This window comes from Denticeps clupeoides, chromosome 6 (assembly GCF_900700375.1).
Source record: "Denticeps clupeoides chromosome 6, fDenClu1.1, whole genome shotgun sequence".
Lineage (NCBI taxonomy): Eukaryota > Metazoa > Chordata > Actinopteri > Clupeiformes > Denticipitidae > Denticeps > Denticeps clupeoides.
In genome coordinates, this window is record NC_041712.1 from 5,049,248 (window position 1) to 5,076,391 (window position 27,144).

Consider the following 27,144-nt stretch of genomic DNA (forward strand, 5'->3'; position numbering starts at 1 on the left):
TGAGGATGAGATTCTTTCGCGTATTTCTCTGTTTGAAGTTTCTTGTGCAGCAGCGAGAAACGTCATACAAGGTTTGGCGTCCGCGTTTTGCGAAATACACTTGTTTTTTTGCATACATTGTGATCACGACTACTGTCTACGGTTTAGGCGCTGGTGCCTGACACAAGGGGGCTATTACAGGTTAGACAGCCAACACGAGAGATCATTGTCAAGAAAGACTTTCACATCCCTGCTTCTGAAAGGTATCTACTCTGTTTATTTATTATTATAAAGAACGATTACTCATATATTTTTCAGTTATATCTTTTTTAACTACATGATGTTTTCTCCCTTGGGTCAGTAATCAGAAGGTTGCCAGTTCGAATCCCGATCCGCCAAGTTGCCACTGAGCAAAGCACCCCGGGTGCCTGTCATGGCTGCCCACCAAGGGTGATGGTGAAAAGCAGAGGACACGTTTCTCTTCATAGATGGTGACTTAAAAGCACATTGTAAGTCGTTCTGGATAAGGGCGTCTGCCAAATGCCTTAAATGTAAATGTTTCACTGTCATCGTGTGTGACAATCATTTCACTTTCACTGTACTTTTCCAAACACAGTAAATGTATCTTGATGTTCTTTGTTGAATTCCTGAAAAATGGCAAGCGCCGACAGTGGCGGTGGTGCGGGAGGGCCCGTCTTTCCACTGACGAGGCAGGCTGAGCAGTCCTTCACCGTAAATTCAATATCCCTGTCGATCCCAGGCCACCACACCCTGTCACGGCAGCGCCGCCTGACTTTTACGATGCCTAGGTGTCCCTCATGAGCCATGGCCAGGATGCGAGGTTGTAGTCTGACGGACCTCATTCCAGCAGGACAGCTCATCTTTAATCGGCTGAAAATGGTGCCAGGTCCTTGGACAATATGCGTGGCCACCCCTCTCGAATGAAAGTGCAAAGCTGTGACAGCGCTGAGTCTTGCGCTGAAGCCAGTTGGAGGTCCTGTAAGACACAACCTCCCGGAGTGGCCCATGAAGCGTGTGGATAAGCTCTGGCTCCAGTGTATCCGTGGCTGGGCATGGAGGAGTGTCTGGAGTCGCCCTGGAAAGGAGGTCTGCCACGACGTTGTCCTGGCTGGGGGTAAACAGCAGAGTGAAATAATATTGGAGGAGCCTCTCCGATCAGCGGTGGAGCCGAAGTGGCCTGTGTCCCGTCCCTGAAGATGAGAGTAGAGTCGTGAGGGCCTGATGGTCTGTGTGGAGAGTGAAATGTCGGCCATACAAGTATAAATTCCACCGCTCACATGCCCAGACACAGGCCATGGGGCTCCGGTTTTCAGAAGCGCACGCAAAGGGGCTGTAGTGGCAGAGTATTGAGCGAGAAAACGCAAGTATTATGCAGTCATTCCCAGAAAGGATGCAAGCTGGGCTGGAGGGCTCAGGGAGACGTAGAACAGCCTCCACGTTAGAATTTAAAGGTGTGATGCCCTCTCCAGACAGGCGAAAACCCACAAAATCGTCCACTGGCACAGGATCTTGAGCATGTGATCCAGGCGCTCATCATGTGATGCGAGGGTTGGACCATGCACCACAATGTCGTCCCCGAATCTGCAGCAAAGATGGTGGACATGATTTTCTGGAAGCAGCTAGGGGCAGAGCTGAGACCCGAAAGGCATCCTTGTATAGTGGAAGACGCCCATGTGTGTGTGACAAAAGCTCTCGGGACGCAGCGTAACATGGAGATAGCCCTGTAGGAGGTCTAGTTTGGAGAAGACCGTAGATCCATGGAATTTAGCGGCCAGCTCCTCCAGTGTAGGCAGCAGGTACTTGTCAGGGACAACAGCTATGTTGACCGACCTTAGATCCACGCATGGCCGGAGAGTCCCACACTTCTTCCATTCCAGCACCGGGTTGGAGACCCAGGGTGAAGCATCGATCCGCTCAATTATGCCCAGCTCGAGCAGGTTCATCACGAAGAGTCAGCGGAAGGCGGCGCAGTGGCTGAATGGCCGGTCGCACTTCTGGTTTGAGGCTGGTGGTTAAATGTGGTGAGACCGCCCAGGCCAGTGAACAGAGAGGGCCAGCGCTGCTGCCAGGGTGAGCCCACCGTGAGAATGGTGACACCATCCACATCAATCAGTGAAAAGCCCAGACTGCTGAGTCCAAACCCATTAGGTCAGCCCTGTGATGAGAGACGTGATAAGTAAAAGATGTCACACTCTGATACTGAAGCGGTAGGGAAATGGTGCTCATTATGTCTGTTTTGGAATTCCCATATCCGCTCAGGAGCTCACAGTCAGGGTGGAGGGTATGATGGGAAAAAAACTGCTTGACAGTGGACAGGTTCAGCAAGGAGCCCCTGTATCCAGCAGCAGTGGAACTTCATCCAGCCGCACCAGACACGTTTTAAATGGGGGAGATGCTGCAGTAACAGAGTGAATTGCAGTAGGTGGCGCTGGAGAAGATGGCCTCTGAGGGGCAACACGGGCAAAATGGTGAATTTTCCCGCATTGTGAGCTGATTTGGCCAGTTAGGCGCCCTAGTATTATGCGTGGAAGATCTGCAGTTTTCACACGGGCGGCGGCATAATTTACGGGGGGGTCGTGGTCCGGTGTGTCGTCCGGGAGCGCAGGCGGCTGGATGGTAAGAGTGGGCACTGCAGGCTGAAGAGGGCCACCGGTGCCAGGCGACTAGCTAATTCGGCTGCTGACTCCGTCTGAAAAGCCAGTTCCACAGATCTAGCGAGCGTGACGTCGTCCGAGGACAAAATTAACTTTTCGCGGATTCTGGGATTGTTCGTATTCTCTGCCAATTGATCCCGAATAAAGGAGGTAGAAAAAACTCCATCCTCGTCGCCAAATGATATGTTTGCTGTTGCTGAATAAATACGCGGACTCTTCTGCTTCTTTCTTTCTTCATTTCCGTTTACCCACAACTTAGAACACACACAAACCGCACACTGCCCAACACTCCCCATGTGCAAATGTAACATTCATCCCACAAGCCATCAGACACCTGAACACTCAGGAACTTCCCACTCTGGACTGACACACACACACACACACTCACACACACACAGACATCTATTAATGCACTGTTCCGTTTTGCACTGTTTTACTTCGCACCTTTATTATTCATTGTCTGTCTCATTGTTGTCTACATGTTTTTTTAGTTAAATGTTATTCTTGCACCGCCTGTGTCCCCTGTTTGCACTTTATGTAGCCCAGTTTGTCTGTGTGGCGTACGTGATGGAGATCAGATCTGACCTGCCTGCACGAACCGCATTGCAGTTGTGTGTTCCGGTACTGATCACTGACAATGAAGGAATGACAGGCGAGCCAATCATTGGTTTCAATGTAATAGAACAATTGTTAGAGAATGGGGTGGAGCCACCAGACGTCATTACAGAAGCGATCAGAAATGCATTACATTTGACTTTAAGAAAGCGGAGGTGTTCTTAAAAATTGTGTGCAGCTGTGTGAAGAGCAAATTGCCCAATAAACCAACCAATTTAGCTACCTCACATCCCTTTGTTCCCTGCATCTGGAGAAATGTAAGGGAGGGTACGAATATATCCGGGTGGTGATGGACCATGAGGTTACTCGACGTAACCCCGGTTCTCTGATAACATGAGTGAGGTATCTCACTATGGGAACGTCCTCAGCGTGACCGATCGCGGAAGCACCAATGACACCACGTCCGTCGCAGACGGACCAATGGCAGCTGCACCCCGGGAGCCCCGCCTCCCTATATCAGGTGCCGCTGCCCACCGGAACGGCCTTCTCTAGCATGCTCTTCCCCGTGCCAAATGCAAGGAGGGGAAAGCAGTGAGATACCTCACTCATGTTATCAGAGAACCGGGGTTACGTCGAGTAACCTCACGTTCTCTTTCAAACATTCGCTTGGTATCTCACTATGGGAAAGATATGGCCAACTCCCATATTGCATGCTTTCCGAAGTACCTCCGTCCGGACGCACACGGAGCCGAAACAACACTAATTAGCGGCACCGACACTAAGCACAGCGTGCGCAAGCGGCGGGGCTGTGACGTCGAGTCGGTAAAACCTAATAAAAGTGTTCGGTGTAGCCCAGCTAGCAGCAGCACAAATATCACGTACAGAAACACCCCTGAATAAAGCCCAAGAGGTAGCCGTGGCTCTAGTGGAATGAGCCCTAAGCCCCTGCGGGGGTGGGAGACCCCGTGCATGGTAGGCCATGCCGATAGCCTCCACCAGCCAGCGCGATAACCGCTGAGATGAAATCGGCTTACCTCTGTATGGAGGAACCCAGGACACAAACAGCTGGTCACTCCTCCTGAAATCTCTGGTTCTGTCCGTGTAAACCCACAAAGCACGTACCGGACACAAACAATGCAGCCTCCGATCTTCTTCTGAAGCAAATGGAGGGGGGTGAAAAGCGCTCAGTTCCACGGCGCTACAATTATAAGCAGAGTTAACAACCTTGGGAACAAATGCAGGGTTAGGTAACAGCACAACTCTAGCATCGCCCAGGCCGAAGTTCATACAAGAAGGATGAACAGAGAACGCATGAATCTCACTCACCCGCTTCGCTGAGGACAGCGCGAGAAGCAAAGCTGTCTTGAGGGTCAAGAGTTTCACACTCACCTGTTCCAGAGGCTCAAAAGGAGGTTCTGAGAACATCTGCAGGACCAAGGGCAAGTCCCACGAAGGGACGAAAAGCTGACTAGCTGGCCGGAGCCGGCGGGCGCCTTTCATAAAACGGCACACGAGAGGATGCTTACCAACAGACGTGTTGTCAAACCCCACGTGGCATGCTGCTATAGCAACTAGATACACTTTAACAGTGGAAAATGCCCTGCCCTTGTCCAACATGTCCTGCAGGAAACATAACACATCAGTAACCGAACACACAAAGGGCACAACCCGCCTCTGTTCTCACCACTGTTCAAAAACGCGCCACTTGCTGTCATACAGTGTGCGCGTGGATGGAGCCCTGGCACTCTGGATGGTGGTGATCACCCTGGCAGGGAGACCAGCCGCGTCCAAATTCAGCCTCTCACGGGCCAGACCCACAAATTCAGCTGACCTGGAGAGGGGTGGAAAATCTCCCCGCGCGCTTGTGACAGAAGGTCCCTGCGCGGCGGGAGCTGCCAGGGCTCGTCCCACAGAAGCTGAAATATATCTGCCAGCCACGGCCGCCCCGGCCAGCTGGGGGCCACCAGCAGGAGAGGCAGACCGCCCTCTCTCACTCGCCAGAGTGAGGGGCAAATCAGGCTCAGGGGTGGGGATGCGTACATCAGCACGTCCGGCCACGAGTGCGCCAGCGCGTCCACCCCCAACGGCGCGTCGCTGTCTTACAGAGAGAAGAACAGGGGACACTGCGCGTCTCCGCGCGAGGCAAAGAGATCTACGGCAGCCCTGCCGAACCTCTCCCTGGTTTTGGAACCAGGAAATAGCGAGAATAAAAACCCCGCTGCATTTCCTCCATGGGGACGGGCCTTATTGCTCGTTTGCTCATTAGGGAGGTTATTTCTGCCTCCAAAACCTGAGCAGCCTCCCCAGTTGCCAGCGACGAAACCACCACGTTGAACGCGGGGGGGACGTGCCTCAAACTGCAGCCTGTAACCTTTCCCTACCGTCGCCAGGACCCAGGGGTGAACTGCGCAAGGGGGTTCATCTGCCCCACCACTCTCAGGCATGACACTCTCCGCTTAAGTTTCGTTTTTGTCTGTGCGCCTGCGCCCTCAGCCCTAGGCGTGGATGCGGCAGCGCAATTTTTAATGAACCCTGAGAACGGCAAGGGGAAAATGAACTGGGACAAACCCGTCTTACCCGCTCCACTCTCAAGCTCGACCGAACGAGCTGAGGGGAGGGCGTAAGAGGAAGCACGGTGTGAACTGGTGCTTTGGTCCTGCAATGAAGCGCCGGCTTGCGCCGGCTTGCGAGGCAGACAGAAGTCGAAGGCTTCTCCTTCTTTCTTCTGGAGATCGCACCTCTGCCGCATTGCCTCGACTGTTGGGCCGAAAAGGTTCTTACAGTCTACCGGTGCGTCGAGAAATTCGACTTTCTCCCGGTCGGTGAGACTGGATAAGTTTAACCACAACGAGCGCTCGCCCGCGACGGCGAGACCCTTTGCACAGCCACAACTCTGAATCGCGCCGCGTGAAGTGCACAGATTCAGGTCTGAGATCATGCAGATCTCCTCCCAGGTCGCTGGATCGGGGTTGCCAGAGTCCAGCTGCTCCTCGAGCAGTTCGGCTTGGTACGCCGTCAGGAGCAAGGTCACGTTAAGCGTCCTGGCGGAAAGCGCGGAAGATTTAAAAATCTTCTGATAAATGGACGCGGTGAAGCGATCCATTTTACCTGGGAGCGACGGTCCCTTTGACGAAAATGAAGCCCTCCTGGTCGCCACAACGTGTTAGCGTCGAATTGCATCCTTTTGCTTTTTTTTCTGCTTTCCTACCCCTCGCCTTGACGCGTTAGGCGGTATTCGGAGGACAGCGGGGGTTGAGCCCACTGTTCCTCCACAGAAACTAAGAGAAAGGAAGACCTCTCAGCACCTCGCGGAGGGTGACCGCAGACCTGCGTTCTGCGGCGAGGTCCTTGACGGTTCGCCTGTGAACTGTAAGCAGGGGGCAGCCACAATCCGGGCACTGAGGAAAGACCGCAGATCTTACATTTACATTTACGGCATTTGGCAGACGCCCTTATCCAGGGCGACTTACAACATGCTTTCAAGTTAACAACGTGCTTTCAAGATCTTCACGGGGAAGAGTGCGAGAAGGCCGTTCCGGTGGGCGGCGGCACCTGATATAGGGAGGCGGGGCTCCCGGGGTGCAGCTGCCATTGCAATGACGTGGTGTCATTGGTGCTTCCGCGATCGGTCACGCTGAGGGCGTTCCCATAGTGAGATACCGAGCGAATGTTTGAAAGAGAACACTTCTTACAAGCGTACCCCTGCAAGAAGTCAGCGCAGACAGCAGCAGGAAAGATATTTGGAGACCGTGTGTTGAGGTTTGGTTTCCCTGTGTGCCTGCACCATGACCAGGGTCAAGAAAAGGACCCAACCCCAAAACCTGAAAACACCGTCTACTGAGTGTAATTTCCTCACACTCGGCTCATGAGGATTTGACAATTAGTTGGTTTTACGGGACAATTTGAGGAGTGAGAAGTGCATGATGCACAGAATGGGTTTCTTGTGTGATTGAACTACTGTGAACTCCCAAGTACAACATCCCTGCTGAGGGGTCTGCACGAATCTTCTGAAGTTCACGTTGCAGCGCAGTTTCTTGATTCCTGGAAGAGTTTTCATTCCAGCAATTGTTTAATTAGGATCTTGGGATCATTAACAGCCAAATAATGTGTCTGGTTGGTTAAAAAACACTGAAGGTTGAACTAAAAACATTCTCAGCACTTGCCTTTAGGTTTGAATTTGAATTTTGTTTAATATGTACATGTACATATTTCAGTTCTATGCTCTACAATCCTAAAGGATGCACCTAATAAAAAGCGTGGTACCAGAAAAGTGAATTGATGAACATTGTGATACACAGCACAACACACACAGCGATATGTGTCCTCTGCTTTTAACCCATCACCTTTGGTGAGAAGTAGGCAGACATGACAGGCACCAGGGGAGCAGTGTGTGGGGACGGTTTGCTCAGTGGCGCCTCGGTGGATCGGGTTTCGAACCGGCAACCTTCTGATTACACATCCGCTTCTTTAACCGCTAGGCCACCACTGCCACCAGAACCTGTAATTTACTGGAGTTTTTATTCAGCTTTCACTGTCACTGAGGTAAGAATCATCAGGGCCATGGGCGTGGACTCCAATCTAATGAGCTAGAATGCAATAAAAACATGATGCTCAGAATGTAACAGTAAAGCGGATATTTTATTTTATGTATTTCTGTATCCTCCACCTTCTCCTTCTTTCGGCTGCTCCCAAAACTGATTTGTTGGTTTTGGAGTTGTCCTGTGTGAAGAAAGAATGGATTCGCTTTAACACAATATCCGGACAAAACTGCTGATCCTTGTAAACTGTAACTGTAAACGCTGCACTGGTGGCGCTGCATTGCGGTCCTGACCTGCAGCAGCAGTTTTTATTTCAAATGAACCAACTAGCAAAACTAGACATGCAGTTATTTGTGGTGTAAAAGCAGCAGGGAATGAGAAGAGTCTAGACATCCTGCTCCGTATCCTGATGAAAATTGATGTTTTGTTCTGTAACCTGTTGCTTACTTTGTTTCTCTCCTCCTGCCGGCCTTAGTAGAATCCAGGATCGTTCTGTGGGAGGAGCCTACATCTCACCCACTGACGGTGGAAACTGCCAGGGATCTAAAGTCTTCATCAGTGGTAGTAAATAAATCCCTGCTGCTGCCACATTTACATTTACAGCATTTATCAGACGCCCTTATCCAGAGCGGCTTACAATCAGTAGTTACAGGGACAGTCTCCCTGGAGCAACTTAGGGTTAAGTGTCTTGCTCAGGGACACAATGGTAGTAAGTGGGATTCGAACCTGGGTCTTCTGGGTCATAGGCTACCCACTGGGCTACTACCACCCTAAAATACAAACTTCCACTAGATGGCGATGACGCTCCACCGTATCACAGCAGAGCAGGCGCGAATTCACCCTTCCTGCCCGAATCACACAGGGGCTGATGGCTGAAAATGACTAAATTACTTAAAAAAAAAAATGTAAAAAAGTGCAAAAGTTCCTGATGAAATAACAGAAGATGTGAAGTGGTCATTTTTATTTCATCATTTCAGTGTATTGCAGCTGGAAGCTTTTGGTTCCTGACTATTCCTTCTTTTTTTTTTGGAAAGAAGAAGTGAATATGATTAGACATGCACCTTAACAAGCCCTTAATTCATCATTATTAATATGTATGGTAATAGTGGGTAGTGTGAAGCAACCCACCCATCAGAACCTCCCTGTGACGGGGTCATAGATGTGTGGCTTTGGTACATTAATCTGTGGTAAATGTACGATAATAAAGGTTCATCTGATTTATTTTAATTATTTAACAGAAAACAATATTCCTGCAGCATGTGAAAATTTAAAGTATTCATTTCCATATTCATAAAGAGCAGTTGGATAAATGTATAATTCATTGCTTGTCTGTGTGTGTTTATGTAAACTCGTCCTTGCTCAGTGTACTTTTTTTCTCAAAGATATATTTATTGACTTTAAGCAATAGAAAAACCACAACAAAAAGATAAAAAAAAAATGCACACAATATAAAAAAGATCTCAGTAAGTAAGTCAATTCTGTAAGAGGCTTAGACAAGACATAAGGTCCCTCATCCATTGAGCATGGGTGGAAAGAGCAGCACCTTTCCATCTGAGTAAGGACTGCACGTCTGGCTAAAAGGGAAGCAAAAGATACTGTCCGACATTTTACTGAGGTCAGACATGCATCATCACTAATGCCATGAAGCGCAATCAAAACCATATGCCAGGTTCAAACCCCACTTACTACCATTGTGTCCCTGAGCAAGACACTTAACCCTAAATTGCTCCAGGGGGGGACTGTCCCTGTAACTACTGATTGTAAGTCGCTCTGGATAATGGTGTCTGATAAATGCTGTAAATGTAAATGTAAATAAGCAAAGCATATTCACTTCCACATTTATCACAGCAGGGATCCACATTTGGGTAAATACGCGATAGTTTGACTTTGGACATATGAGCTCTGTGCACAACTTTAAACTGTAAAAGACATTAACAGGCACATAGAGATGTTGAATTAACCAGTTTAAATATTGAGCCCCATGTGTCCTCAGATAATGACATGTTAATATGCTGTTCCCAAGCAGTTTTGATACTATTAATAGAGGGACACTTCATACCAGCCAGTTTGTCATAAATAAAGGATATTAACCCTTTACGCGTTGGCTGCAAAGTAAGAAATTTATCAGCTGTACTCATAGCTGGTGTCTCAGGGAAATTTGAGATTGAACAAAAAGTGTCTAATCTGCAGATATCTAAAACAATGTGTATGTGGGAGATTAAATTTATCAGAAAGTTGAGTAAAATATGCAAAGCTATTGTCAAAAAACAAGTCATTAAAACACACAATTCCCTTCCTATACCAGTCATAACATACAGGGTCAGATAAAGAGGGTTGAAAGAGATGATTTTATATAATTGGACTCAAAAGAGAGAAACCAGTTAGATCAAAGTGTTTTCTCATCTGAGCCCATACTCTCACAGTATGCCAAACAACCGGATTATCAATTGACTTGTTTCAGGCTACAGGAAGTGGAGATCCAAGAAGAGCCAAAACAGAAAGCTCTTTGGATGAATTCAATTCCAATGACACCCAGGATGGACAGTTATCTATGTTTTGGGAATAGAACCAAAATGCAGTATAGCGTATTGTCACAGGGGGAATTCGATGACATTTTACATTTACATTTTACATTTACAGCATTTATCAGACGCCCTTATCCAGAGCGACTTACAATGAGTATTTACAGGGACAGTCTCCCTGGAGCAACTTAGGGTTAAGTGTCTTGCTCAGGGACACAATGGTAGTAAGTGGGGTTCGAGGTCCGGGTCTTCTGGTTCATAGGCGAGTGTGTTACCCACTAGGCTACTACCACCTCTGCAGTCTGCAACTACTGACGTACTTGCAGACATACTTTGGGCGTGGGGATAAGCCGTCGTACCGGTAGAGGACACTGGGCGAGCGGGGCAGGAGGACCGGGGGCGCCTGGCCGGCGAGGAATGAGGAAGCAATGGACGCGCTGCAACGCAGCGGGGAGTCAGTTCGGGATCTTTGGGAAGGACCGGGGCAGAGGAGAACCGGAAGACGGCGGGTTTCAGGATGGTCCTGGATCTTGGACTGGACGGGAGTAGGTCTTGGGCGGCAGGACGGTAGGGGAGCATGGAATCCCGTCTTAACCGATGGGCCAGGTAGGTTCAAGGTCAGGGGCAGGTAGAGGTCGTAGCCAGGAAGTTCCGGTCGGGGTTCCTTTCGTGGTTTCCAGGGGATCAGGCAATTCTCGAAGTCGTGGGCAGGCGAAGGTTGTATTTCAGGAAGGTACAATACTGTATATTGTAGAGAGAGGTGCAGAAATACGCGATAGGTTACGCGATGTTCTGACGCGACCTTGCTTTTTGTACAGAATACACTTTGCCCAGAAAATCTCTTGGGTGTCAGCTCATCATTTGTGGTTCAAGAAACAAAATAAAAAGTTACACAACGCAAAAGAAGAACCGCTACACTATGATGACTTTCACCTTGATATTTTAGCGCGGATGTATACCTAGCCGATTTGCACTGTAGGGGGCGAGAACGAGTCTTCAAACTGTGAAATTACCACATCAAACGTGACGTGGTAACATGGATGCAGTTATTTAACTGAATATACAGTTGGTAAACACAAGTACATCTCCCGTGATATCCATTCTTACAATCTTATTGAATATAATTTATTTTCATCACCAATTATCATAGTAGAACAGCTTTCTCAAGCAGTTTGTGATGCATTTTGGAAACAGGAGATGAGCCCCTGGTCTAATGCGCCACCTGGCTTGAGAAACCCATTCTCAAAGACTTACTTTTAGTCATTATTTGTGTAGCACACATATTCTGAATGCCTTCGGCAGAATTCACATGAGCCATTTTAATCTTGATTAATCTAGATCAATCTAAAATATAGATTACTCTAGATTAATCTACATTAATTCCAAGATTACAGTGAGATTAATCTAGATTAAGAAAATTAATCTATGCCCACCTCTACAAAAAACAAACACACTCCAAGATTAACTATGAACTTTTTGAAAACATAACCATAACACTGCCAACGCAAAATATATTACAAACTGCTGAGAATTAACCAAAGATTTTAATCATATACAAAGATAACAGAAATACAAAACGTTAAATTCGAGAATACCCATAAGCGTTCACGAAGATTCCGATGTAGCGGGCAGGCCATCCACAAAGTTCCTCGCCTCGGCGGCCGAACGTAGACACTTCTAGTCGCCGCTGGGGCGAGTGATGCGGAGCCGTGCAGGAAACAGCAGAGCCGCATTTATACATCTGAGTCCGCGTTTATACAACTTCTCTATATTCTGCACGTTGGCCCAAAACCTCCGGGCAATAGTCCTCCACGATGCGGATCTGCTGACCGCGATACTCGAGCTTGCCCCTCCATCGTGCTTCTCAGATCAGAATATCCTTTGTCTTTGTCAGATCCGCAGGTTTTGCCGTCTGCTTCGGCTCTCCAAATCTCTAACTTTGTCCATTAGTTTAGCATTGCTATCGCTGAGGCTGGAGCAAACATTCTCTAGTTGTGCAACACGCTGGCTTAGATCCTCTGAAACCAGGTCGAGAGACCCAAGTCGTTGCCTGTGTTCTTGTACTGCAGACTGAACTTCGTCGAGTTTAGTTTCCATTCAACTAGAAGACGTTCTGAACTCGGTCGCTAGTGCGTCTCTGTGCATCTCTGGCCGCCATACTTAAACCAGGTGTCGTATTGTACAACAGCCGTCACCACAATTATTCACTATCGCTAGTAAAAGATCTTAATTAAGAGCTGATGAGATCTTGCCTGGTGCAGTGACCTTTATTTTATTTTATTGAACAGACAAATCTATCAGTACAACACCAAAAAAAGGAGACAGAAATACATTCACACTCACGTTCAAACCAATCATGATAAGTGGGATGGTCTTTACCTTTAACTGATGGTCTCTTTCTGTGAGGGCGGTGAGTCAGCATCATCTTGTTGCTTAGCAACAGGTTGCGGCTGTTGGCACAGTTCACCTGGGTTCGCGTGTCTCCGTTTCTGCTCTGGTCATCCATTGGGTGGCTGCTGCCCTGTTACAGACGATTGGCTACGAAGTCGTGACGAGTTCAGCTGAAGTGGAGCCGCGGACTTCTGAGCTGCAGAGTCTGAGTAGAGGCGGTTAAAGCGCTAAATCCACGAACGGCTTGAAGCTCAAAGCAATTTTGGAAAAGTGCAAGAAGACTGGCGTCTCAATACTTTTTATCTTCAGCATTGGTCACCGCCTTCGGGCTTGTGCTGGAACAACGATGAGTTGTATCACTCATAAACACTGACAGCATTTAATATCAAACTGAAAAGTACCAAACCTGGCCTATCTCTTATTATTTACACTTAGATGGACGAGGGATGGTTCAGTCCTGATAACTTTGCTGTGTTCCATTGACGAGTCCTGAGTTTCGGAATCACAAGGTCTTTCTATAAGATTCCCGTGTGAAGAGGTGTACAGAGGTATGCCGGCTTTTTGGCACCAGCATGTCTGCTAAAAGGGGGCCATTTGTGCACTTTTTTTATCAGTGGAGATGGTTTAACGTCCTTTAGAGTTGTTTGTTTTAGGGAAGGGTCCGAGTACTCGGGCTGGAGGACCTGTGCAGGCTTATAATCAGCTTTGACCAGCCTGTTTGCCCCCTACAACACAAGAATCACATGACCGTTGTGTCAGTGAACATAAAACCATTAATTCCATATACTTACAACCAAAGAGGTTACTGTAATATGGAATTCTAGAATCTGTATATGGAATATAAAGAACTATATGTACTGTGTGTGGTTTTCTAGGCTCTATGAGATGATTGTGTTGGACGATGGTAGCCTGGCTGCTATGGAAGCTGCACCTGTAATCAGAAGGTCAAGTTTTCAAAATGTTCAACCTGCCAGGTTCCACTGTGGTCTCATTAAGCAAGATAGCTCCATGAGCACCACTTATGGCTGCCTGCTGTTCCTACGCAAGATGGGTTAAATACAGAGATCGTGTTTGGTTGAACTGTGTCTTTCTGTTTCTGCTGTTTTTACCATGGCTTTTTCACTTCATCACGATAACGCACAATGTTATGTAGGTTGTTTGATCTGAAGAGCTTTGAGACCTCTGGACCCCTGTCCTGTTTCCACCAGCCCCCCTCCCACTTATCCCACTGCCTGAGGGAATGTCAGTGTTACTTGATGAGGAGGAAAAAGGGAAAGAAGCTCCAGTCCAGCCCTTGAAGCCTACAGAGAAGATGGGAAGTCTGCACTTTTCAGGGTTCCTGCGATCATTAAAACCATGGAAAAAGTCATGGAATTTGAAAAGGGAATTTTCCAGACCTTAAAAAGTTTTGGAATATGAAATAAAAATATAGTCATTGAAATATGATTGACCCATGAATGTATAATTATGTACATAGTTCCCGTAAGATTGCATGAGAAACCTTTTTTGTACGTTTACAACTACAGCGTTTAAAACTAGCGCGGGACTGTAGTATCTTAGTTGGCTTTACGTAGTGAACCATGTCATGTGCTACTGTGTGCTTTGCTCAGGCTGTGCAAACTTGGAGGAAGAAACGCTGTCGTTTCAAGCTTGTCATATTTTTATTATATCAATATTTTGGAAAAATTGGACTTTTTGTGTTTTTTATTTGCACAGAAATTTCAGAGAATGTAATAAAAATTTTCCTCAGAGCATTTGAAAAGTAATAGAAATGATTTTCTAAAAATGTGTAATATGTTCCCACAGTTAAACATGGTGGTGGCAGCATCATGCTGTGGGGCTGTTTTGCATCCTCAGGCACAGGGAGCCTTATTCGGGTGCATGGCATCATGAAAAAAGAAAATTATGTTGATATTTTGAGGGAGAATATGCAAAAAAAATCTGCTCATCATCCAGGCTTAGGTCTTAGGGTCTTCCAACAAGACAATGACCCAAAGCATACATCGAATTTAGTCCAACAGTTCCTCAAAGATACCAAAACCAAGATCCTGGAGTGGCCTGCACAAAACCCAGACCTCAATCCTACTGAGAATCTGTGGTGGGTGTTCAAAGTAAATGTCCAATGTAACCATGGATGTTCGATTTTTGCTCTTTCTCATTTCAACTCTGTGTATCAATTAATTAAACTTAGTGGACGTTGTTTTTATAGAGTATTGGTTTCCAAAACACTTGTTGTTAATGGTCATTTTCAAAGGGAAATTAAAAGTGTTGTTTAATTACATATGGGGGGCTAATAATTTTTGCCTCAACTGTATTTATCAGGAGGCAGAACCTGGGACGCACCTGATAAAACAGGTTCAAGTTCGCAAGTTAGGGTTGCCATGGCAATGGAGGCGTCTGGAGGCTGGGCGAAGTCCTGATGCTCCCTCCATTACAGGAGACGAACGTCACTCTCCCGTAGAGCAGCAGGTGTGGACGGCCAGAGGCTGAAGAAAAGGGGCGTACCAGGAGAGCGTGGGTCATCCGAGGAGAAGGCAGAGGCAACATCACTAAAAGCGCAAGGGTTGAAGAACATCGGGTCAGACGGGGCATCCAAAAAGCAAGGTCACAGTCAAAAGGAGTGAACAATAAAATAATCTTGGACAGGAATGGCTTACATCTACGTGATAGGAATCAACGAAGAGTTTGCAGTGTTATGGCACGTTAGTGGCCCTTTCATACTGGCTGGTGTACTCGGTATTTTTATTTACAGTCATCAGAAAAAGAAATCATGGTGGCTGACAAGCAGTGAGCACTTTCAAGTGAAGTGAAGTCATTGTCATTGTGAAACACTGCAGCAAAGCACACGGTGACACAACATCATGTGTCCTCTGAATTTAACCCATCACCATCGTGAAAAGTGTGTTTAACCATAAACATTATATTAAACAGTGCAATAAACAAGATGCCAGGCAATTTCAGTCTGAATGAAATCATTCTGGACATTTCCCTGCTGTGACTCTAGGCCAGTGGTCCCCAAACAGCGGTTCACGTCCCCCTGGGCCAGAGATCACAGGGGATGCAGAATTGCATCTGCGCTGAGGTTAGCAAACATTAAATGTACTAAATCCCAATAAGATACTCAAATAGGATTATTAGGATAATCAAAACTCTGTATAATCCTGTATGCTATATAAACTAGAGCTGTAAATCTTGGCCCGAGCAGAGTTGAGTCGGGTTTGTTCTCAATGTCTTTTTTTCCCCGGCCTGTAAGTAACACAGTTGACACATGAACGTGTGTACGTGTATCTGTGCTGTCATCATTCACGTCTTTTTTTTTTATTTAACTTGTTACAATCATGACAGACGTTACTGGGGGACAGTGGAAAACGGAGAGAAAAAGGACGGTAGGACAGAAAGTTGACATACAGAGAACGGAGAGAATGGAGGAGGAGAAAAATGGGGTGGGGGGTTTGGAGAAGGACGGGGAACAAACACAGACCATCTGCTTCTGTACCTGCTTAAACAGACATTCTCAGAAAATGTCATCAGCGACAAAACCTCAAATACTTTGGAGTCAGAAAAGACATTTTACTGACCTTGTACTTCATAGTCATGTCACAGATTTCTCTTTGCACTAAACCAGCGCTAATTGTAAAACCGGCTGTAAGCAAAGACTACGCTCAAATTGGTAAAAATGCATGATTTATCACGAATTGCCTTTCGTGTCCTGCTAATAAAATAACATTTATACATATTCTTTAATTTACAGTAAAAACAGCGATTACAGACAACGCGTGTTATTCCTAATTCTTCTCAGTGTAGAAAGCTAACAAACTTACTGAGAGAATGAATATTTGCTGTCTTCTGTTGAATGAGCAACATCCGTAACCTCGCTGTTTAATTAGACATCCGATATTTATCCGGTATGGAAGCTCAGCATTAAAATAAAGATTTTCATGAACCGCAGATGATGGAAAAGTGAGTGACCGACGTTAAAAAGGCCAAAACGCAGCACTTCTTTTAGCCGCCTGTGCGTCCAGAGACATGACCGTCGAACACCAGCAGGTGGCGCCCGAGGCACCATTTTCGCTCCCTGACGACCTACAAAATGACGAACGTCTGCTATACGTCTTAAAGTGAAGAGATTGTCACTTATGATACACAGCAGCACATGTCCTCTGCATTTAACCCATCACCCTGAGTGGGCAGCGGGCAGTGTGTGGAGTCGGTGCTCTGCTCAGTGGCACCTCAGTGGCACCTTGGCGCATCGGGATTCGAACCGACAACCTTCTGATTAAGGGGCCGCTTCCTTAACCCCCTACGCCACCGCTGCCCCGCCCCCCGCCGAAGAAAGCTTTATATAGACACTACAAATCGAGCGCTGATGTTCGTTCTGGCTGAGTACAACCACTGGCAGAAGATCATTTTTTATTCTCAAAGCCTGTTTTGGCCTTCACAGCATTCTGGGAAATGTAGTCAAACGCCCCCCCACCCCCCCAATGCAGTGCTACTGCATTGGTTTCCATAGAAACTGCTAATAGTTATTATTTGAAATATATAAGAAACATTATGAACTACATTTATTGGCCCGCGAGTGGCTCAGTTGGTAGCGCGGGTGTTCGCGAAGTGGAAGATCCCGGGTTCAAATCCCACTTACGGTAAGTTAGCTTAGCAACTTACTGGTACGTTGCTGTGTAGGCTAATGCCTATAGCTTCATATGCATGCATGAAGTTGTACACAATGTACTGAGGCCGGGTGCTGCTTGTCTTTGTGTGCTTTCAGGAACGAGACAGGAGGAACGTCGATGGATCCTTTTTGTGCCAGCAAGGCATTCTTTTGAAAGCTATATAGTTCAAGAAGAGCTTGAGGAAGTTTCAGCAAATTTTTGCACATTATCCAAAATCCATCAATTACTTTATTTCCAAATGTGGGATTAGCTAACATAAAATTTTAACTTTTACACTCATATGCAAATAAGTAATGATTTAATGACAGCATTATTTAAAAAAAAATATGTAGTGACATTATACACTCCCTGGCCACTTTTTTTAGGTACACCTTGCCAGTACCAGGTTGGACCATTTTGCTGTCTGTAGTTTTATCATTTGTCAGCATTTCTTTCTACAGCATTTCTTTCTACAGATATTATTTAGACATATTTGATTCTATATTGTAGTGTCTTTGCGTGGTGTGGCAGTCATTATATAATACATTTTCTCCTAAATAAATAAATTTTTCTGATTCGGAAGTGCCTTCATTCTCATAGCATAGATTCAACAAGATGTTGGAAACATCCCTTAGAAATCTGGGTCCATATTGACGTGATTGCATCATGCATGTATTGCAGCAGCAGATCCATGATGCGAATCTCCCATCACATCACGTCAGAAAGATGTCTGATTGGATGGAGATCTGGTGACTGTGGAGGCCACTGAAGTTCCATCAACTCACTGTCATGTTCAGGAAACCAGTTTAATAATAATTAGCACATAATGACTTCACCTCACATCTAACGAAGACCCCCAGGTTCACCATGTGCTTGACCAGGAGAATGTGGGAGTGGAGGATTCCATCCTCTATATATGCTACACAGGATGTACTCTCACTGGACAAAGGATGCAGTGCTGTGGGAATCCAGTTTTTTTTTTACTTCCAGCCCCTCCTGCTGACAGACAAACTACTGCAGATAAGAGTGGGACCCAAGTATGGTGACCTGTTACTTCTGAATACATTACAGAAAAGTCACTACAATAAAATCTTTGGAAGAAGTCAGGGATTTTAATAATGTACAATCTGAACGCTACTAATTTTGATACCACAGCACGGAGGTAAAAGTTACCAAGATCCTTACGCTTCAGACAACGTACTTGTATCAGAATAGATCAACTATTCTGTGTGATGTCTCCATAAAAACACTTTACACGGTCATCTTGGAGTCTGACTGTTATTGTTCCTCAAAAGATGATGAATGATGATGAAACTGTATCAGTTACGGGTAGACCAGGTTATTATTATTACTATAATAATCAAAATAAAAATTAGCTCATAATTTATAAACACTGGAAGTCAAATCAGGCGTAACACACAAGGAGATCAATAAAACAACACAATACAAATTACAATATATAATTAAGTCAGGAGTAAAGGAATTTAAATCGTGGTTATTGGCACAATTTATTTGAGGGGTACTTTGAATAGTTAAATGACAAAATGCAATTTGCAATAAAAAAAAGTATAATATATTTATGTCATTTTATTATATCAATATAATACATTACAGAGCAAAAGAAAATATCAGTTGTCTACATTTTTGTTGTGTACGCATGAAAGAGAGAAAAACTGCAGACGTCGGAGACAACAGATTAAAGGATTAGCAGGACCCTGTGGTCTTCTGATGTTCTCTGTCCATGCAAGAACACGTCCCTCTTTGCCTGTTTCTTTTTCTAACGTAAAAACAACGTCTGGTATAAACTTTTATAAGAAATAAAATTTTCTTTAGTTGTCTCTTATTACCAGATATTTATTAAGATTTTTTAGTTTTTTTTTTTTTTTTTAAAGCCCTGCTCAGCTGCTCAACACAAGCCTGGTAGAGGAATATAATTTACTGAAACACAGAATACTGACCTGGTCCTGAATCTCATATCTTCATCGTGGCCTGGGAGAACATCTTCTGCATTCATCTACTCAATCGGCAGACAGAACGTTCATCAGCACACAAACACAAGATACCCAGAATATGTGATTGTACAAGAGAACAGAACTGGGTTTTACTGACCTCACTGATGACTGCAGTACTGGGTTTGAATGGGTGGGGCGTATGGGTGCTGTACTGCTGATCCTCCAAACGCTGCCCTTGTTCCACTGCTTCTTCCCTCTCCTGCTGGAGTCTTTCCTCGCTCTGCCCTCTCCATCTTCTCCTGAACCCTCTGTACTCCACTGCAGTCATTTACATTTATGTTATTTAGTAGACGCCCTTGTAAAAACGACACATGAAGACCATGTGGTGTTGGAGAAGAGAATAGAGTGTGTAGAAAAAACTCTTTCTCCCTCCACACAAAGCACTGTATTCAACCACTCCAATTTGATGTTACCTGGCAGAAAGGGGCATGGCACAACAGAGGTTAGAAATGAACAGTTTCTAATTTATTAACACCGGTAAATAATTATTGTAGTTACATGTGAATATTGAATGTAAAAAGGTACCAAGGTTACAGAGAAAGTAAACATGAGAAGAAAGAGTAAAGAGGGAGAAGAGAAAGAGAAGGGAAAGAGAGGGAAACCCCCCTGAGCAAGATAGCTCAGAGGTCCCTTTTCCACATGTGTGCAGACATTTATACCCCTGGCCTACAGGAAGTTGTCACTGGCCTACAGGAAGTTGTCACTGGCCTACAGGAAGTTGTCACTGGCCTACAGGAAGTTGTCACTGACCAATCAGAACCTGTTGTTTCTGATGTCACGCCCCCGGTGCCTCCCATTTGGTGAAGACAAAGAGGGTGGGCGGTCCTGACGGCTGATACTTCGCACGTTGATGTCGGACAAAGGCATGTAAAAACCGGGGTGTCGAATCTTCACCCTCAACCATCGACACAGGAATGTTACACTTCCCCCTGCAGACATCTGTTATGCAATGCAAAAACAGGCTCCTGCGATGTCCATTCTTACAGACGGCCGGTTGATCCCCTGGGGCACTCGAGTATTCAGGGTCCATGGGGATCACAATTGGGTCATGATTGTGTATCTGCTTGCTTCCTGGTCAGTCGGGAATTCAAATGTAGCCGATAGTTGTGGTTCTGTGTCCTTTGTGATCCTCAGGCATCTGAGGTCACCCTTGTAGGGAAACCTGTCTTCTTGGCATAGATCAAACACAGCAGCATACATAGAATATTCAACTGGATCCAGGGCTTTTCACACTTGGTTGGGTTCTTTGTCTGGAGTGTGATGAGGTTTGCATACAGATTGTGCATGTAGAAAAACAGTGTTCATCGTACATTAAAACCAAACCAGGAAAACAAATGACAACAATGATCAGATACTGTAATGCAAAAAACATGTAAATATAGTGGGAGGCTTAAAATGATATCAGGGAATTCATAACTCTGCGAATTTGCATCGGCTTATCAAGTCTAATCAACAACAGTGGCTGGGAAAATAAATACAAATAAATAAATAAAAAAGTCCCGCTTGTTGCCATGTGATTGGAGAATTACACCTTTATTAGGGAATTCATAACTCTGCGGATTTGCACCGGCTAACGAAGTTCAATCAACAACAGTGGCCGGAAAAATAAACACAAATAAATAAAAAAGTCCCGCTTGTTGCCATGTGATTGGAGAATTACACCTTTATTAGGGAATTCATAACTCTGCGAATTTGCATCGGCTTAACGAAGTTCAATCAACAACAGTGGCCGGAAAAATAAACACAAATAAAATCCCGCTTGTTGCCATGTGATTAGAGAATTACACCTTTATCACTAAAAGCTATTATTTGAGATTATGGCATTGTTGAGGTGTTCAGAGAGAGAAACAGTTTCACATAAATTTAAATTCTGATCCTAAACATGTTGATCATACTGAACATGAATTTAAAATAAAAACATTTAAGTTTAACAGTGCAATTTCCAATCCCTGATCAGTTATTATCAAATTGTTCACCGTGGGACATGGTTTATGATGTTCAATGTAATACCAGTAATCTAAAATGTCACAAATCCTGGTTATTACTGGTTACAGTTTGGTTTGTGGGTTCATCTATTGTGCCAGCCATATCTACATGCCACATTGTAAGTGATACAGTAATTAGTCAATGTTCATTTTATACCTTGTCGGACTGGATCTGGATTTAGAAATGCCTCGGTTTCTACGGTCCCGGGCTTTTTAGGATATGTAGATCCTTTTTATTTAAATTAAAGCACATAGATTCTATTCCTCCCTATGCAGTAAAATTCAGATAAAAGAGACTTACGGTCACAGATCCACATTCGAGCAAAGGTATCACGTCGGGATCACCATTTGTAAAAAAAACACACATGAAGACCATGTGGTGTGGAGAAGAGAATAGAGTGTGTAGAAAAAACTCTTTCTCCCTCCACACAAAGCACTGTATTCAACCACTCCAATTTGATGTTACCTGGCAGAAAGGGGCATGGCACAACAGAGGTTAGAAATGAACAGTTTCTAATTTATTAACACCGGTAAATAATTATTGTAGTTACATGTGAATATTGAATGTAAAAAGGTACCAAGGTTACAGAGAAAGTAAACATGAGAAGAAAGAGTAAAGAGGGAGAAGAGAAAGAGAAGGGAAAGAGAGGGAAACCCCCCTGAGCAAGATAGCTCAGAGGTCCCTTTTCCACATGTGTGCAGACATTTATACCCCTGGCCTACAGGAAGTTGTCACTGGCCTACAGGAAGTTGTCACTGGCCTACAGGAAGTTGTCACTGGCCTACAGGAAGTTGTCACTGACCAATCAGAACCTGTTGTTTCTGATGTCACGCCCCCGGTGCCTCCCATTTGGTGAAGACAAAGAGGGTGGGCGGTCCTGACGGCTGATACTTCGCACGTTGATGTCGGACAAAGGCATGTAAAAACCGGGGTGTCGAATCTTCACCCTCAACCATCGACACAGGAATGTTACACTTCCCCCTGCAGACATCTGTTATGCAATGCAAAAACAGGCTCCTGCGATGTCCATTCTTACACCTGTTCTTTAATCCAGCGCTGTGTGTAACATCTGTTGGGTATGTTGGATTGATTTTCATTCTATCATTCTATTTTGTTTTGGACAATTAAGGAACTGCATTTACTATATCTGTAGAACTGTGAAGATTATGTATCATAATAAATGTAACTATTGATATCCTTAATCTCCAGTCTTGTTATAGAATATTCTGTCAACTAAAGTTGTTGGTCATAGGGGGAACTTTCTGATCGTATGGCAACACGCCAGATTTATGTATGTTTAAAGAACTTCTTGATCCTATAGCACGTAAGTAGGTATTTTATGTGAACCGTAGAGAGTTCCTTTTCTCCTACCCCTGGTGTGATCAGCCTGTCAGTCGGTGCAAATCCGCATGGTAGAAAGTTATTTTATTAATTATACTTGATTTATTTTCCCAGCCACTGTTGTTGATTAGACTTGATAAGCCGATGCAAATTCGCAGAGTTATGAATTCCCTGATATCATTTTAAGCCTCCCACTATATTTACATGTTTTTTGCATTACAGTATCTGATCATTGTTGTCATTTGTTTTCCTGGTTTGGTTTTAATGTACGATGAACACTGTTTTTCTACATGCACAATCTGTATGCAAACCTCATCACACTCCAGACAAAGAACCCAACCAAGTGTGAAAAGCCCTGGATCCAGTTGAATATTCTATGTATGCTGCTGTGTTTGATCTATGCCAAGAAGACAGGTTTCCCTACAAGGGTGACCTCAGATGCCTGAGGATCACAAAGGACACAGAACCACAACTATCGGCTACATTTGAATTCCCGACTGACCAGGAAGCAAGCAGATACACAATCATGACCCAATTGTGATCCCCATGGACCCTGAATACTCGAGTGCCCCAGGGGATCAACCGGCCGTCTGTAAGAATGGACATCGCAGGAGCCTGTTTTTCCTTGATTTACTGCTGCACACACCAGACATGAATCACACCAGCTCATGACATCGGATGTCATCTGTGTCCACCAAAAATACCTATTAATAAGTTGTACCGTTTTTTCTGCAGATGTGTGGGCATATTCATGGTACATCTTGATAATGGGTTTTTGAAGGGCCTCAGGAACAACATATTTTTGTTCTCTAAGGATGATTCCATCCTGGATGGCGACTAGTTGGTCCTGCTGTAAGTGTGACATAAGTTCTCCATCGGAAGTCCATAGATCTTTCTGATATTGTTTTAAATCAATGGGTTGAACCTGGATCACGCTTACAGCAGGAGCGTCTGTCATGTCTCTGTGCCACTCATCGCCAGTCTTTGCTGCAGTTTTGGCTAGTTTGTCGGCAATATTGTTGTTTTGTTCATGTATGTCAGGGTTTTTTGTTATGTGTGCACGTACTTTGATGACAGATATGGAATGTGCACGGGTATTAATTAATTTCCAAATCATCTGTATAGTTTGGGCATGTTTGATTGGAGTGCCTGCAGAGGTGAGGAAGTTGCGGAGCTGCCATTGGGTCATGTAATCATGTACTGTACCAAAAGCGTATCGACTGTCGGTGTATATGCATAATGGCTCAGGGTGTGCTTTCAGTGCTTCAAGTAGAGCTATAAGCTCTGCCTCCTGTGCGGACATGTTGGGTGGCAATTTGAATAATGATTTCTGGGTCGTGTTTATGTTGGGGCATTGAGGGGTCCAGATCGCACAGCCAGTGTAAAATTTTCCATCTTCCCCAAAACGGGAGCCGTCAATGTACACTCGTGTCTGGTTTGAAAGTTCGCGGTCTCGTACCGGACTTTCTATTTCCGGATCCAGCTCACATGTGTGCGGCTGACCCTCAATGTCCCCAAGTAAATGTGGTAGTATGCGCTGATGTGTCGTTGTGATGTCACGTGATTGAATGTCTGCCAGCCATCGTGCCATCCTCTGTGAGGATACGCCTTTAATTCGACCTTGTAGCAGCATCTGTACAGGTGTGTGCAATGTGTGAAAGACAATCGGTTGGAATCCTACAATAGGTTCTGTGATTGCTAGCATCCAATGCATTGCCAAAACATGCTGTGTACACGAATCAAATCCTTGTTCGACTGGGGACTTTTTCCTACTGTAGTATGCTACTGGCAGTAATGAACCTCCGTGCTCCTGAGCTAAAACACCACAAACAACATTGTCATGTATATCGGCCTGTATGTGGAATGACTTTGACGGGTCGGGCAGCTTTAACGCTGGGGCTGAGCATAAACGTTGTTTTAAATCGGTAAAGGCTTGTTCGTGTTCCTCTGTCCAGTTTAAAACATCATTTGGTTTTTTGTTTCCTTTGAGTAAGGTGTATAGAGACCTGGCTGTTCCTGCAAAATTAGGGATGAATTCTCGTAAATAGTTGGCGGTGCCCAGAACTTTCTGAAGTGCATTCAATGTGTGTGGACGAGGCAGTTCAGCAATGCATTTTCGCCTATTCTCAGTTAATGAGCGGTGATTTTGTGTTAAAGTGTATCCGAGATATTGAACCTTTTTTTGTGCGATTTGTGCCTTATCTTTGTTTAGTTTAAATCCAGCATCTCCTAATGTCTGAATTACGCAGTCGAGCTGTGGCCGATGTCCTCAAACCCTTCTTGGTTGAGGGTGAAGATTCGACACCCCGGTTTTTACATGCCTTTGTCCGACATCTGTTATGCAATGCAAAAACAGGCTCCTGCGATGTCCATTCTTACACCCTTATTCAGAGTGACTTACAATAAGTAGTTACACGCACAGTCTCCCCTGGAGCAACTGTTAAGTGTCTTGCTCAGGGACACGATGGTAGTAAATGGGGTTTGAACCTGTGACACTGTGGTCATTAGGCCATGAACCCACTAGGTTCAGTCCTTTTTCAAACATGTAGAAATAAAACTCCAGCTGGTAGATGTTAGTATGGTGGTTTAAATTACTGCTCATAAACGAACAAATTTAACAAATCTTACTCTTCCTACCAAGTAGTTCTGGGCTGGTTCCTCACTGTTCTCATCATTGAAACTCCACTAGATGAGAGCTTGCATGGACTTATTTTATCAGTTATATTATTTAATGTTGTCACCTTCTCACCCAGTTGCCTGGTGATGGTCTTGTAGCCCATTCCAGCCTTGTGTAGGTCCACCATCTTGTCCCTGACATCCTTGGAATGCTCTTTTGTTCTTCGCCATAGTGCAAAGTTTGGAATCTGTCACATGCCCCCTGGGGGCCAGGTGGTGGGACGGTGTCCATGACACATTCATGAAAATGCCAATTAATTAAACTTGCATTATTTTGGATTTTCTGGATTTTGGATATTTAGTGCAGAAGTGGTTCTGCTGCAGTGAAATGTCACGGTGACCATAAATGAAATGAATTCACTCTTTGTTATGTTGCAGCCATTTTTTTCCTCATTAATGTACACACAGCACCCCATATTAACAGAACACACTTTTGCAGATTTATTAACAAAGATAAACTGAAATATCACATGATCCTAAATATTCGGACCCTTTGCGATTTAACTCAGGCGCTGTCCATTTCTTCTGATCGTCCTTGAGATGGTTCTACACCTTCTTTTGAGTCCAGCTGTGTTTGATTATACTGGTTGGATGTGATTAGGAAAGCCACCCCCCTGTCTATATAAGACTTTACAGCTCACAATGCATGTCAGAGCAAATGAGAATCATGAGGTCAAAGTAACTGCCAGAAGAGCTCAGAGACAGAATTGTGGCAAGGCACAGATCTGGCCAAGGTTACAAAAAAATTCTGCAATTAAGGTTCCTAACACTATTACACTATCCCTATATGAAATGAGGGACTCTTTCTACTGGGTTACACCCTCCCCTCTTAAATATCATGCACGTCCCGTTGCATGTTACCATATACTAGTGGTGGGTGTGGTGTCACTAAAGCTCTATCAATGCTCAGACAGCCACCACGGAGACTTGACTATCCAGATCATGGAAACCCCTTGGTCACCGTAGTGAAGTCCTTGTTCCAAGGTCTAAGCACAGCCTTTGTTGACACTCTGAGCATTGATAGAGCTTTAGTGACACCACACCCACCACTAGTATATGGTAACATGCAACGGGACGTGCATGATATTTAAGAGGGGAGGGTGTAACCCAGTAGAAAGAGTCCCTCATTTCATATAGGGATAGTGTAATTAATGAAAAGTAATTTTTTCACTCGTGGTGCTGCGTTGTACTGACTAACTTGCTAACACAAATCAGGGCGGGACTTTCCCTCTCCTGCAATAGCGATACAGTACGGAGTGGCCCGACCAATAGCAAATAAACAAAACTTGACAGGTACCCAAATAACTTTAATTATTCATAGTCTGGTTTACCACGAGTGATAAGAACAAAAAAAAATTACTTTTCATTAATTACACTATCCCTATATGAAATGAGGGACCCTTTCTACTGGGTTACAGAAGCAACTAGGACTGCATGGGATTCAAACGAAGAGATGTTAAGATGAGGGAGAAGCAGTGGTGAAAAGGAGCAATTTCGTGATATTAAAAGGCCAGTACCCCCTCCTCTCCCAGTTTTCCTACGAGTGTGGGAGAACATGTAGGCAGAAGAGAGGGCAGCAGGTGTAGCTGTATTCTGAGGGGATATCCAGGTCTCTGTAAGCGCCAGGAAGTTTGGGGAGTGGAGAATTGTCACGTCCATGTGGACGAAGAGTGACGAGGAATGGCGAATGAAGGACGCTTTCACCTGACATCACGAAACAGGGGTTTACTGGTGGATCACAGGACAGGGGAGACATCCGAGACATTGACATTGGTGAACATGGAACATAACGTTAAACAGAAACGAACAGGGCAGCTTTA

General features: G+C 45.0%; 1 long non-coding RNA gene across 1 annotated transcript; it reads right to left on the reverse strand.

Annotated features, from left to right (window-relative positions):
* Positions 1–19,022: 19,022 nt before the first annotated feature.
* On the reverse strand, positions 19,023–19,505 carry LOC114793173 (uncharacterized). The gene is made up of 3 exons (XR_003750207.1): positions 19,419–19,505; positions 19,268–19,323; positions 19,023–19,086 (listed from the first exon to the last, which is right to left on the reverse strand). It is a non-coding gene; the product is annotated as an uncharacterized LOC114793173 (long non-coding RNA).
* Positions 19,506–27,144: the final 7,639 nt, after the last annotated feature.